We start from the raw sequence: 14,738 nt of genomic DNA, 5'->3' as shown, positions 1-14,738 counted from the left end.
GACTGTGCGCTCTGCCAGGATGAAGATGCCCATCTCGTAGCTCTCCCCCCACTCTCCAAACAAGCTGTTCCTGGGGAAGGAGTACTGCACACACACTAGTAACAGGTCTAGTGATTAGCAGCAGCCCCGGGGCCTTGCAACACTTCTAAAAACACAAGGTGATTCAATAAGAACTGTCATTACCCCTGAGAGTTTCCCAGATGGAGAGACAGGTGGGGATCGCCTGTGCTAATGACATGTAGGACTTTAACCTGCAGTCGTTAGGGGCCATGGGCTGGGAAATGGGGGACAAAAGCAGAGCAGGTGGACATGGCGTCTGTGTGTCTGTTGTTGATGGAAGAGACTATTTTTATACATGGTCTTGGCAACTTGTGCTACCCTAGAGGGTAGGCAGAGAATCCATAGAAATGTGATGATGTAATCATGTCAAAATAAACATGCAAAATTTGAAAACTCTGTGTAACAAGTCCTGCTTCATCTCCCCAACCCTCAATCCCAAGGCTCAGGAACTCTATGAACATTCATATTTTTTGCATATTAATTAGTAAATAAAAGGTTGAACGTTTAATAGCACATTTATCATACTGAGTCAAAATGCCCTAAATTGCTATCATAATGATTTTCTCTAATAGAGAGTGGAAGAATATAGTTAAGATGAGTGAAGAAAGCATTTCTGTATTTACCATGTTTCTCCAAAAATAAGACCTACCCCGAAAATAAGCCCCAGTTAAGATTGTCAGCCAGATGGACGTGTTTAGTACGTTATGACGTTATGACGATGTTCCAGAAGAAGATGACATGATTGTATTTGAATAAATGTAAATTGTTGTACATGAAAAAATAAGACATCCCCTAAAAATACGCCCTAATGCGTCTTTTGGAGCAAAAATTAATATAAGACCCAGTCTTATTTTGGGGGAAACATGGTACCCTAGGAGTTAGAGAGCACCTCACAGAGGAGATAACTATTGAACTGATTCTGGAAGACTAGGAAACTCCCAGGATTATGGAGGTAGTAGAGTAATGGAGGTATCAGGTCATTTATGTAGAGGGTTTCAGGTGCAGGAACAGCACCTAAATGGCATAAAGTTATAAAATGCAATGAGCATCTGACATTTTATTTACTCAGCACTTTCCTCCCCTTCTTCAGAAAAAAACATTCCATTTTCTTCTTCTGGAGAGACTGTTTCTTTAATACCTTCAATTGTACAGTTGGATCAGAGCTAGCATTCAGCTCCAGTCCTATAGACACAATTGACTATTCTAGAAGTATGCAAATGATGTGTTAAGACCAATCAAAGTCTTCCCTGGGAGTTTTGAGCTGCAGCTGGGAGAGAGATTTCAGTCAGCCCCTCACTAGTGACAAAGTGAGAGGTAATGTGTAGAACTCGTTCATGGCTCTGATTTGTTATTTGGGAAATACACCTGACTTCAAGAGACAGAAAGGTAGGTCAAATGAGCTTAGATCAAAGTGACATTAACTGTAAAATTTTCATAAGAGTAGTCCCTCTGGGTGTCTAATTCTTCTGTGTTCAGTTTTACAAGAGCAGACCAGGTCCTTTCAAATGGTGGAATTCAGGATTAACAGTGACTTCCATATCTCACTTTTCATTGGGCTTTCGAGGGAGGATAGGAGACAGAAGAAAACATTCATAGATATGTTTTAGAATGTTAAAAGTCTTTTGTACATATCGATGTACCCCTCAAATGCCTTGAGATCTTTCTATCATGCAGATTTTCACTCAGTAGGTCTGGAATGGTCCCTAAGAATTGCATGTCTACCAAGTTCCAATATTATGTTGATGCTGATGGTCCAAAGACCATGTTTTGAGTAAAGCATGTGTTCAAAGATAATGTTTAAGAATCGCAGGAATATGAAACGCTGATGCAATATGTAGGGTGATACGGGAATGGGAGTAGCAGTGAGTTGTAATTTCCAGGAGGGTGATTAGGATAGGCCCATGGAGGTGACATGTGAGCAGACTTGAAAGAGATAATTGTACTTGATTTACTTGATTGTACTTGATGTACTTGATTGACATGATTTACAAATATATGTTATTTTCTGTTTTAAGAACACCTATTAGTTGACTGCTGCTGCATAACAAAGTACCCTAAAACTACACATCTTAAAGCTACAGACATTTGTTCATCCACAGCCTGAGTGGGTTGCCTTAGCTGGGTGCTCTTGCCCAGGATGTCTCACCGGTTGTGATCCCGGTGTTGGTCAGGCATACTGCATTCATCTCAAGGCTTGGGATGGCTCTGTTTCCAAGCTTACTCTCATAGCGGTTAGCAGGCCCTTGTTCCTCACAGGCTGGTGGCCAGAGGTCTCCCCTCAATTCCTTGCCATGTGGAGCTTCCCATAGGGAAGCTTACAAAGGTGGCGGCTGGCTTCCATCAGACCCAGCAGACCAGGGGACAAGAGATGGCCAGCAAGAAGGAAGCCAGAGTCTTTCTATAACCTAATTTTTTAAAGTGACATCTCATCTTTTGTGCCGTATTCTAAGTATTAGAAATGAGCCAGTAGGCCCAGCTTACTTTAGGGGGAGGAGATTACCAAAGCCGTGAATACCATGAGGCAGGGAGGCAGGGATCTCTGAGACCTGTTTCAGAGGCTGCCTACCAGAGCATATATTTGCCTATTTCCTCAAAATCTGAGTGCCTTATACTCTTCTCCAGGTTGTTGTTACTGCCGTTTTGTTTAGCAAAGAGGGTCATGGGAATTTCTTGGTTTCCAATAGAAAACCGGACTGGCCCAAATGATTCTGATTAAGTTAACGTTGACTTTCACTGATCTTTAACTTTTGAGGTGGGTGTCAGCCTGTTTCTTCTTTTCGAGATATTCAGGCAGAGGCTGGTAGGCCACCTGAGAGCTTGTGCGTAGCTGAGCTCTGACTGACCCCCTGGCCATTCTAACTCTGCCAACAAAATTGCCTGAGGAGCCTGCCAAGGAGACAGATGCTGCTGCTGGAGAAACACCTTCTGTGGCCTGGCATTTGCTGGTAATTGCTCTCCAAGAGAAAATAAACTCTTCACATGACGGGGAAGGTGGATAGCGCCTGATTGTCAAGGATAGAGATGATTTAGAACAAGAGCTGTGAATAAAATGCAGAAGATTTTATTAAAAAATAGAAGACATTTGTATAGATCTAAAGTTAGGCTCTTTTAAAATCCACTGACTCGAGAAAATACTTCTTGTTTTCCAAGCATAGACTAATACACAATGTATTGAATTATGTGCAAAATGCCTCACCTGTTCCCTCAGTCCTGTTTCTTTCATAGTCATATTTCTTTTTCAATAGCGAGAGCCACTCTTTCCTTCTTGCTTATCGATGTATAATGTGGTAGAAACAGAAGTGGCTTACACGATTAGGCAGTAGGCTTGGACAACAGGCCCCACCACTTACCAGTAGGGAATTCAAGATTTGTCTACAGTGTTTTTCATTTTTAAATTGGGATAGTAAACTTCTCTCATAAAGTTGTTTTAAACATTAGTTAAACAAAGTAACACTAGGAAAGGTTGTGTACTGCACAGTAAATAATAAATGGTGTCCTTATAGCTGATGTATTTACAATAAAAACACCGGGAGGAGCTTTAATTATTAAGTCCTCCAACATAGATTGGAAAACTAAGACCCAGAAGGCTAAAGGTTTTTCCTAAAGATCATATGGTAGTTGTATTCCTTCCATTCACCCATCCTTCTGTCCGTCCATCTGTCCATCCATCCATCCATCCATCCATCCATCCATCCATCCATCCAGTAATTATTGAAGTGTACTCTCAGACAGTGTTATTGCAGTGACTATACGGACGAACACGTCAGGAAAACTGCCTGCCCTCCAGGGATTACACAATGAACAAACACATTCTTGATAGATTTTTGATGAAATAACTACTGTAAAATAAATAGAGGTTGAAATGATACAGGGGAACTGGTAGGAGGGACATGCGGAGGGTTGCCCACAGCTTGGGCAACCTGAGTAGGCTACTTTAAAGAAGAGGTGTTTGAGGGGAAGACTTGTAAGATGAGAAGGAACAACTGCCAAGACCCTGAAGCAGAAAAACACAGAAAGGACAGGGTGGCAGGCCCGTCCTGGATCAAATAGGATATTTAGAGTTATGCCAGGAAAAATATTGTTTAAACAAATTATGGATTTTCTAGTTATAAAGTTAAAGCAGGTTTCTTTAACAAAGGATCTTTCAAAGTTTTTAATATACTAATACTCATTATGATTTTTCAAGGGATCAGGGACCATTATATTATGAAGTATTCTCAGAACTATTTAACCATGGAGTCCTCCCTCCCTCCCTTCAATCTGTCCTTCCTTCCAGCTGTCTATCCCTTACTTAATTTTAAAGAGCTTCCTTAAGGAATGAAGAGTTCTGTGAGAACCCCTGGTAAATTGCTTAGTGAACCTGCATTAAATCCTATGAGCCTCGCCTCACAACGTACCTGACGGAGGTAGGGTTGGTGTCCCCTCTGTAGAAAAGGGAAGTGGGGCTTGGCGTGTGAAGGACCTGTCAAGTCTCTGATGGCGGTGGAGTCAGACCTGCTGTCACACGTGAGGCCCCGAGTTCTGTGTTCTTCCCCGAATGCCATGCCCAGCTTCAAGTGCAGCCTCCAGAGCCTGGGGCATTGATTTCAGTGCTCGGATATTTTTAAAAAATTAATAGCAAATAAAGACAGTTTGGTAACGTTTCTCTTTGATGGGAAAATGTTTCCTTTTAAGCTCGTTGTCACTATTCAGTATGTGCAGCCATTGAGCGATGGCCATGTTCTCACAGGTCTTGGGCGATGTTTGAGGCGTTGATACATGAGGAAATCACCCAGGGAACAAACCCACGCCTCCCCTTCCGAGAGGCTCACAAGCTTGTCTTCTTTGAAGAATGGCTATGTTACATTTTCTGAGTAGTAACGACAATGTAATATTAAGAGCCATTGAACATGTCCTGGATACCAGTCATGGTGCTAGGCGAAGTACACATTAAATCACTAACGCTCACAACCTGTGGACAGGTAGGTGCCATTAATTCCGTTTTTTGGTTTAAGAAACTGGGCCCAGCTTTGCCATCAGCACGGCCGCATGATGCCATTGCCCCACGGCACTCTTAGGACCCCACCAAACATGTTTTAATTTCATTTAAAATCAGAAGGAAATGAACTTTTAGGGTCAGAGAGTATGTTTGGCTTCAAGCCAGCACAGTCATAGAATATCATTTTAAAATATTTTTTGTGGATGAAGAGGCTACGGAGGAAGAAGGGCTTGGCGCTCCTGAAACTCACTATGTGGGGACCACGACGAGCGTGCTCAGAGCTTGCAGCGTGCTCCGAGCCAGGCAGGGGACATGAGCACCCACAAACAGTCCCACACCTGCCATCCTCCCCTCCCCTACCTTGATGTCTCGTTCTTAATTGGCTTCACCCCACACCCTCTAACTTTTAGCCTAGGCATTCTTTCCACAGAAACAGCAGATGCCTGAAAACTGGGGCACTGCATCCATAATTTTAGCACCCCATCTGCTCCAGGAAAATGACACAAAAAGGCACAGAACCTTCTTTTCAGAGGGCGTCCTCCCAGGATTTCTGAGCAAACGCACAGACCCACCCCGGGTCCTCCTACGAGCGGGTACCTTGGAGAGTCAGACTCTGTTGTCCCTGCCCTGTTAAAGTGGACAGTGCAGCCCTGCAGGAGTGCCCCTGGCCAGTGACACGGAGCATGGAACTGGCCTCCGGGGACCGTTGCGTAAAGAGCAAGTGGAGATAGGTGGAAAGCAGTAGGGTTGGAGTTTGCACACAGCCCTCTCTGCCCACCTGCCTCTTCTGCAAATTAGAACCTTTGGAAAGTTTGGGCTTCATTTCCCTGAGCAAGAGTCCAGTGTCATAAATACTTTGACTGAAGCCTTTGGATGCTTCTGGGTCTCACAACAACTAGATTGCATCCTGGGTTCCTCTGTCCATCCTGGGTGATGTTCCCCATGACATTTATAGCTTGTGATGTCGTGCTGTTTGGGGCTCAGTTTATCATCAAGAAGAGGTTCCAAAAGATTATAGAGGGCCATGTGCTTAGGTAAAATTGTAATATGTTTCCCTTTGAGCCTGTAATCAGTTTCCCCACTGATGCTTAGATTACTGTTTGTAAACTATCCTAGCTCTAGACTCTATCTTTTGAGCGACCACTGTGTGAAAGACCCTAAGTTAAGAGCTGGGGATTTGTTACAGGGATCAAATGAGATGATGGATGGAAAAGTGCCCTGTAAATCTCACTCATCTTTATTTTAATGAATAACAGCTCTGGGTTACTGAGGCACTGCTCTGGAGCAAGGAAGTTTACATACTTTTTCCCCATAATAATATTGAAGATAAATATCAGTATTCCCATTTCAGACATGAGGAATTTAGACTGAAGTTTAGAAACAGTGAATTATAGAGCCAGGAATTAGCTTAAGACTGACCTCTCACCTCATGGTCTCTGTTAACTTTTATCATCATCATCACACTATTTGTTGTCATTGTTTCAATCAATGGGGACAATAGATTGGTACATAGAGTCAGTACACTACCTAGTCAGTATCAAGTTCAGTAGGCTTGAGTTGAGGTGTAAACTGGTGACCTTTGCTTGGATATAGATTCTGATGGAAATAAAAGGTGTAGGACATTCCAGAGAGAAAAGCAACCAGAAAAACGTTAACTTCTCCTGACAAGTTAAACTGAATCTTGATTTATTGGGAGCAAGGTCCAGTGCCGTAAACATCTGCTAATCAGCATAAGTAACTTTCCTCCTCCCCTTTTGATGGGCTGGAAGCAGGAAGCCTTTCTTTTGAGAAGGAATAGCCTCGGTCATTCTAAGACAGCTACAGAGACTTTGATCTCTCGCTCTCTCTTTCTCTCTCCCTGCCCCCTTCCTCCCTCCCTCTCAAAGCTTGACTTTCTTAATCTGGGGGATTTTATGATCTAGATGGCTGCCTCAGTTTCCCAACTTGATTAGTCTTTAGGAACCCAGACTTACCAAGAGAAGCCAGATAAGTTTAATCTTGCCACCCTTAGTTGGGGGTGTCCCCACGTGGGACTGCCCAGCTCCAAGAAGGTAGAGAGAACTTTTTTCCCACTGTCCCATGTAACGCACTGTGTCGCTAGGACAGCCGCGGCCACCACGAGGCCGTGTTGCTCTTTTCATGCTGCATGTAACTTCCAGCCACCATTTTTTCCGGGAGCCATCCCGCAAGCAACTCAGTGCGACGACTTTTGGAGTCACAAAGACTGTGTGCAAATTCTAGTTCTGGCACTACCTAGGTTTTCGTGAGCAAAAACTTAACTCTCTGTGTCTAAGTTTCTTATTTGTGACACGGAGATGAAACTATTAAACCCACGTAGTTTTTCTGTGGAGGTAGAGAGAGGACATAGAGGAGTCTAGCATTTTGAAGTCATCGTAAGGAACGATGTAGGAGCAGGATTAGTAGATAGATGAGATGAGATTATTATTGTTCTTATTTTACCAATGAGGAAACAGTCTCACAGAATTTTTCCTTTCCCAGGGTTGCCTGGCTAGTGAATGGGGAAGCCAGCTTTGAAAAACCAAGTCTCCTGGCTAGTTACTTATTACTAGACTATAGTTTCCTTCAGAGTAAAGACACTGCTGTTCTCTCTGCCCCAAGGGCCTGGCTCTGGCCTCCCCTCGGCCTCACCCTTCATTTCTTTCTCCCTCTCACCTCTGTCCCACACCAGCTTCCTCATTGCTCTTGGAAAATGCTCATTTCTGACTGAGGGATTTGGGGCTTGCTGTTGCCTCTGCCTGAATGTTCTTCTTCTACATACCGATCTACATGGCATGCACCTTGACCTTTCTAAAAGTTCTGCTCCCCTGTCATCTCAGTGAGGCCTTCCCTGACTACTTAGATTAAACATATGTCCCTTTCCAGTACCTCTGAATCCCCTCTCCATCCTTATTTTTCTTCGTCGCTCTTCCCAACATCTGACATACTGTACACTTGACTTATTAATTTGTTACTGTCTGCCTCCCTCTACTAGGACATAGGCTGCATCTCCAGAACGGAACCACGCGTGGCAAACAGCCTGTAGTCAATAAATTAAACTGTGTGCTGATTGAAGGAGTGAAGAAATGTGTTTGGGCTTCTTGAGCCTCGCCTTTGCTCAGGGCCACTTCAAACTCTTTGGGGTGTCCTTTCTCTCCTAAGAAGGCCCTTGAGCCATTCTCTACTGCTCAGGTCTGCTATTTCTTTGAAGTGTACTTTTTCTTCTAATAAACTGCTTTTTCGCTACTTAAAAAGAAAGAAAGAAATGTGTTTGAAGTGGATGGGGCCTGTGTTTGGATTTCCCTTGCCCTGATGGTGTTCAGGACAGGACACTTAACTGCTTCTCCCCGTGTGATTGCACCTCGTCAAACTCTTTCTCTGGCAATCACTGATACTCCCTAATTGTGATCCAGGCTGTGTACTTTGTCCTTTCTTCTTTGTGGAATGGCCCTGAGCACCCGCAAGGGCCAGGACAGCTGTCTCTTTGGGAGCTGTGCTTTGCAACATGATCACGGAGGTAATGTAACATTTAATGTAATTTTTTTAGTCTCTGAGTTGAGTTCTTTATTAGAAATCAATTTGCTGAAGTTGTTGGGGGTTGTTTGTTTTTAGCGTGCTGAAGGATTTCCCCTCTGGGTAGGAGACGGCCTCTGAGCTCTTTCTCACTTGTGCCTGAAGTTCTACAGACATGCTTTCTAGAATGTCACTCTGTGAAGCTGAGTTTTGGTAAAGTTTGTTCTGAATAGAGCGGTCTTTCTACAGTGTGGGCAAAAGTCTTATTGTTCTTTCATTTTTGTAAAGGTCTCTTTTATACTTTTTGAAATGGTGCAGAAATCACTTGTTTTTGGAACCAGAATCCTATAAACGAGCATGATGTTAGAAATTGTCTAATAATATGAACTCATGGGGAAGTGCTTGCTATGACGTTATGAATGGAGCACACGTTGGACCATAGTGGTGACGTAGGTGATGTTGGATCTGCCGGCAGTTTCTCAGTGCAGGCCGGGATCGTGTCTTTTGAAGCCGAAGAATGGAAACACAGACCAGGGAGAGGCAAAAAGTTTTAAAAAGAGGATAGTTTATTAGAAGCAGGAGAAGAGGTTGCAGCTCCGGAGCAGGAGGGGGTCCCAAATGGGGGTGCCCGTGATTGAGGCAAAAGCTGTTTTATACCTTCCCTTGCCGGTTTGGGGAAGGGGAGCTGTTTGAAGAAGGGAACTGGTACCTTCTAATGACATTCGTGTACCAGGTTTGATCTGCTTGCCCATCTTAAAGGAATCAGCAAAGTAACCCACTCTTATCTATCAGATCTGCTCCATTTGTCAGGCCAAAAGGAATTTTATGATTAACCTCCAGGCCTTATTACATTATGTCCTGGAGCGAAGGAGTGATTTCAAAACCTGAAGTTTTAGGATATGGCTGTCTTTTCTTTATTCCACCAGGGACCCCCCTATCTACCTAGCAATTATGCTAACTAACCTGTCTCAGGGGTGTCAGAAATTGACTAGCATTCAGGTGACCTGGCTGTTCCATGTGCTTTACTAATTGGGTGACTTGGGCAAGCCATTCAATCTCTCTAAGACACGTTTCTTTCTGTGCAGAATGAAGACTTTAGATGATTGGTCTAGATGGTATGCAAGAGCCTTTCTAGCTTTAAAACTCTAGGCTGAAAGTCTAAAGACTTGAAAGTCTAAAGCCTAGTGACTGCTGCCACTTCTTAATCGTGGAACTCTGAGTAATCACCTTCCTTTTCAAAGATCTGGTTTCTCCATCTTTAAAATGAGGATCAACATTTCTATTCTGTGTTTCTCCAGGGGTATTAAGAGAATTTTATTTAGTCACACAGATGTAAAAGTACTTTTTAGCTGTAAAATCCTATTGTTATTAGAAGCAACTTGTTATTGTGATTGTGTGGCAATGTGCCAACAAAATGATGGGATGAAAGTTAAGAGATGAAAAGTCATTGCACATTGTACGGACAGTTTTAAAATTGACAGCTTTTCAAATATATTTGTTTTACCTTCCACTTTTGATTGATTGATTTATTTTTTTAATCCCTACCTGACATCTTAAGTTTTTGACTTGAGCTTGGGGAAGCGCTATATACGTAGCTTTCATGAAATTTTTCAAAGGAGTATTTGATATCCCATTTTTAAAACTCTGTGATTTTTCCTAGGTGAGTCCCCCTGGAATTTCTGAGGGAAGAGATCTTTTCATGCTGCTTCTGATCATATATCCCTTCCTCCTTGGCTGGATATTAGCTGCTAATACCTAGAGAATCACAAATGTCAAGTGAATGACTCTTTGCAGGACTAGCTGGCTGCTTTCTGAAAACCTCCAGTTAATGGGGACCTAATCAAGACTGGCACACTTTTTATAGATAAACCCAATTAAAAATCTGGAGTAATTCATTTACAATTTGCTCTTGGAAGCCATTTAGTATTAATTCTGTTATCTTTATCTTGATCTTTTATCCCTAAAGAATACTCTTAATTTAGACAGTAAATTTAAATGACCAAAGGCTGAAATTCCCTCCAGAGAGAGAAAAGTCATCATTACTGGGGTCGGTGGCTCCACAGGCCTTGGCCCAGGTGGCTGTGCCGAGGTACAGAGATTACGCAGACAGAGAAGGGGGTGTAGTCTAGATTCAGCAGATGGGGAAGAAGGGGTGGGGGATGGGGGCCTGCTGCCGGCTAACATACCAGCAACAGATTATTGCCTCTCACTATCATCCCACTCCCATCCCCACGGTATTGATTTTCACCTTAGAGTTGAAAATCTATGAGAAAGCATAATATAGCCCCAGGAATCAGTTATTTACAAGGTACAAGAAAAATGACCTTGGAATCCAGAAGACTTGGGTTACAGTTCTATTTTCAGTACTTCCTAGCTGCAAAACGTATAGCCCTTCTCACCTCCTTATCCAGCCATAGAAGAATAGGGATGGCAGACTACTTTACTGCGTTGTCAGGAAGATGAAATGACTGCGCCGAAAGGAAGGTACTTGGCAAACCATTGTAGTCCTTAGAAAGGAAATGTCACAGGGAGTGCGTAGACAAAGGGGAGACCTGAGGGCATCCTCCTAAGAAAACTTGAAGACCCTTTTCTTTCACTGTTGCTGTGTTCTAACAAGGCTTGTTGTCTTACCATTAAATGAAAAGGGAAGGTAAATGTGCAATGGAGGAAGGAGTTGTTTGGGCCTCGGGCCTCAACTTCCACAGGAGCTCACACCAGCTCACCCTTGCTCCCCTGCAGAGGAGCCAAAAGGGGTTAATGATGAAATGTCTGAAAGGCATTTGGGGGCTTCTAAAGATACTCATCAGTGACATGACACTCACATAATGTCAAATATACGAGTACAGTGCTGCCATGGTTGCCTCATTAATCATTTTACTATTTTTATTATTAGCAATAAAGACTTTAACCAAAGAGTCCATTTAAAGAAAAAAATTGTTGTTGGATATGCTTAAAGAAACGAGCATAATATCTCTTTGGAAACTTTGTATAAGAGAAGGCTACCCAGAATCCTTGTACTTGGCAGGCAGAAATTAAACTGTTTTCCAAATTTACCAAGTGCTTGCCTGAATAGACAAGGAGCCTACGGGTATTTTTTGTGGGAGTGATGAGTTGTGAATCCCAATATGAGATGTGTGTTAAGAAAAAAAAAAAATCTGTTTAAAAAAGGAAAAGAAGTTTCTGAATATTTGGAAAAACAGGTTATTTTTAAACAGGAAAAATAGGATTGTGGGGATTTCAAAGATTTTGTGATTTTATTAATTTAGTTTTGTGGGGGACTTTCGTGATCCTCATTAGCACAGGGACAAAAGGAGATGCAAGAGAAATATACCATCTGTGCCCTCAGGTGGCCTTCATACGCATCAAGGGACGAGACTAGGTAGATTTAAAAAATGACAATTTAGGCAAAGCAAGATGGTTTTATGGAAACCTTGTGATATTTGGAGTCAGATGCTCTTGGGTTCTAGATTTGGATCCAGCCTAGAAATGGGCTCTGTGCTTCAGTTTGCACTACCACAAAATGGAATACTAATATTTACCTTCCCAGCTTGTGCAGGTTAATGAGATGAGGCATGTACAATGCTTAGCATGGAGCATGATGGCACATAGGAGATTCTCACAAATGTAATTCTACTTTCCTCATTTCTCCCTTCTGTTTTTTACTCTGTCACAAGGTGTCGTGAATGGGAGGTAGCTAACAAAGCAACAGTCTCACACACGTTTGTGTCTTTCCACAATGTCACACTTTGTTAGAAGAAAGCCATGGATCTAGTCCTACTGACTCGGTTTACCAAGGCTCCAGCCAGAAGATAGTCTCCAATAGTCTTGGTGGAGCAGTTTCACACAAGGGGGTCACACAGGTTTGTAAACAATAGGATTAGGCCAGGGAAACAGTCTTACGAAAGAAAGACGAGAGAGAGAGAGTCCAGTGTTCAGCAAGAGTCCCTACGGCGCTGGGGTGTGTAGTGTCGGGTGTCAGGCCAGGCTGGTGAGTGGTCAGGAGGCGAGGCTTCAAGGGCTCCGTCTGGACGAGTGCAGATGTGGCTCTCAGCTGCTCAGCCGAGGCCTGAGCGATGAGCCATCATAGAGCCCTGATTTTATGCTCAAGACTGGGTGCGGTGCACCCATCTGCAGTCTGATAAAGTCGTTCCAGTGGTCCCACTCCACCCTGCGTCTGGAGTTATCTGCTAAGGGCGTTCACTGGGAATGCCTTTCCCGTGATGCTCTGGCATGACTGTCCCTCTGTGACTGACAGAACTGTCCGAATTATTACAGTCCGTATCGTGTTCATAATTAATGTCCTGTACGATAGGGGACATGTCTTCATGAAGTTCCTTAGGGAGTGTGAAGAAAATGGGCAATGGCAGAATACTTTCCATGGTTAGCATCTTTATTGGACCTTGGGCGAGCTGTGTCTGCTTGCCTTTCAGGTACACTCTCTGCTCGTCTGCACCCTCCTCTCTGCCCGGAAGCCTAATCTGTGTGGACTGCGCCCAGGAACTTCCTGTACCCCTCCACCCCCTACCTGGCTTCTTGGGATTATCCAATGCCGGTTCCAGCAGGCTGCTGAAGGGTGGGAAGGATGAGAATGAAGTATATATTTTGATCTGCTTTTGGGCTTTCTCTGGCTGGGTAGCCTTGGGCTTGCTGTATCCCAGACTGCAGGTCACTGCTCCTTTTAAGGCAACTATCTCTACAGGGTTCCCTCCCAGTGCTGTTCCCCCTCTTCCCTAACCCCTTCATTTCTAGGAGAGATTACAGTTCTGTGAGTCTGTCCCTGGGATACTGCACTGTCCTTTGGGGTTTCCCTTCAACACAGCTCACCCCTGTGTAAGTAATCCCTTTATTAACTCTTCTGGAATAATCCTGTTTTGAATGTGTCATCTCTTTCTTGGTGGGCTGAGTGTGAGTAGGTGAGGAGGTGTGACTTTGGATGACGGGGGTGTGCTCTGGGGTCTGACCAATACGAGCTGTACATGTATTTCATGTGAGAAGGACAAAAGGAGCTGTGAGTTTGGGGCAGCGTGCTGGATTGGAGCCTAAAGGTCAGGTGATGTTAACATATCAGATTTCATATCGCAGCAGAAATCGTTTCAGGTAATTGTTTCCTGATTCATTTTGACAGGCGTGTATTGAAAAGCTAATAGGGATATGTTATAGGAAATAAATATTGGAAGCGCCTCCCTTTTCCTTCCAAAGAATTATATACAAATGAAATGGAGGGGAGGGGAAGCAAATAAAAGTACTACAGGAGGCAATGTAGTACCAGGCAATTTGCATATCTTATCTTATTTATTCTACTCAGCTACCATATAGGGATACGTTACCAATTTGGCAGCTTTACAGAGGTAGAAGTTGAGGCTCCAAGTCTTCAAGGGACTTTCAAAGGTCACCTATGTGGGACTTAGGGGAACCATGATTTGAAAACCCCAGGCAGGTCTGTGAGACTGTGATGTTCGTATTGTTTAGTCTTTACCAGCTAATATATGAATAGTGATGCATTGAAGGGTTCAGATGAGAAGTATAGGTTAAGTACACCGGAGTGAGAGCCTCAGGCTGTTTGTTGCAGCCCCTCCCCCAGTAAGGACGGGTGTGGCATTGTAAGGCCATGCAGAGCAATACGTTGGGGAGGAATTTTTCTAGTCTCAGAAATAGCCATACAGCCTGGCCTCACCGTGACTGGCGTATGATTTCATAATAGGAAGGATCCTGGCAGCCTCTCAGGGACTAGGGTATGTTAGGGTACCTTGTTCCCATTGCGTTCCCTGCCATTGGGTACCCTCCGTTTCTGGTTTGACTGAAAATAACCTCTTTCTACTTATTATATATACAGAGGGTACCCAAAACATGTATACACATTTTAAGGAAAGAAAAAACGATATTAAAATTGTTATACTCAATATGTACCCTTACCAAAAGATGAATACAAGTCACCTTTGACTTCTGCAATTACAAGACGCGCTCAAAGTGGTTACCATCAGCATAATTTTAATACAGTTTTTTTCCTTTCTTAAAATGCGTATACATTTTTTTGTCACCCTCTGTATTTTCTCTACCTGGTGGCTTCTGTGGTCTTTACTTCTGCTAACTCCTGACTTCTGTTCAGTCATCCCTTTGATGTCTCACAGCTTCTTCCTGTGTGTCTTTTCACTTCTGGCCCCATTACCACTGGACAGAATCTGTATTTATG

The 14,738-nt window shown here is 43.3% G+C and overlaps 1 protein-coding gene across 6 annotated transcripts in view; it reads left to right on the top strand.

Moving 5' to 3' along the window:
- The window catches only part of DAB1 (DAB adaptor protein 1), a 390,549-nt gene that overhangs the window by 97,712 nt on the left and 278,099 nt on the right, over positions 1-14,738 (top strand). For 3 of the 6 annotated variants that reach the window (XM_033115308.1, XM_033115307.1, XM_033115306.1), the window contains exon 1: positions 8,474-8,552. The exons of the other annotated variants lie outside the window; for them this stretch is intronic. The gene's annotated coding sequence lies outside the window, so the exon portion shown is untranslated. Of the gene's footprint in view, positions 1-8,473; positions 8,553-14,738 lie in introns of those variants that run through there. 6 annotated transcript variants of the gene reach the window in all.

Source organism: Rhinolophus ferrumequinum, chromosome 9 (assembly GCF_004115265.2).
Source record: "Rhinolophus ferrumequinum isolate MPI-CBG mRhiFer1 chromosome 9, mRhiFer1_v1.p, whole genome shotgun sequence".
Classification (NCBI taxonomy): Eukaryota; Metazoa; Chordata; class Mammalia; order Chiroptera; family Rhinolophidae; genus Rhinolophus; species Rhinolophus ferrumequinum.
The sequence above is the reverse complement of the archived record's forward strand: the minus strand, read 5'-3'. Positions and strand labels throughout refer to the sequence as shown.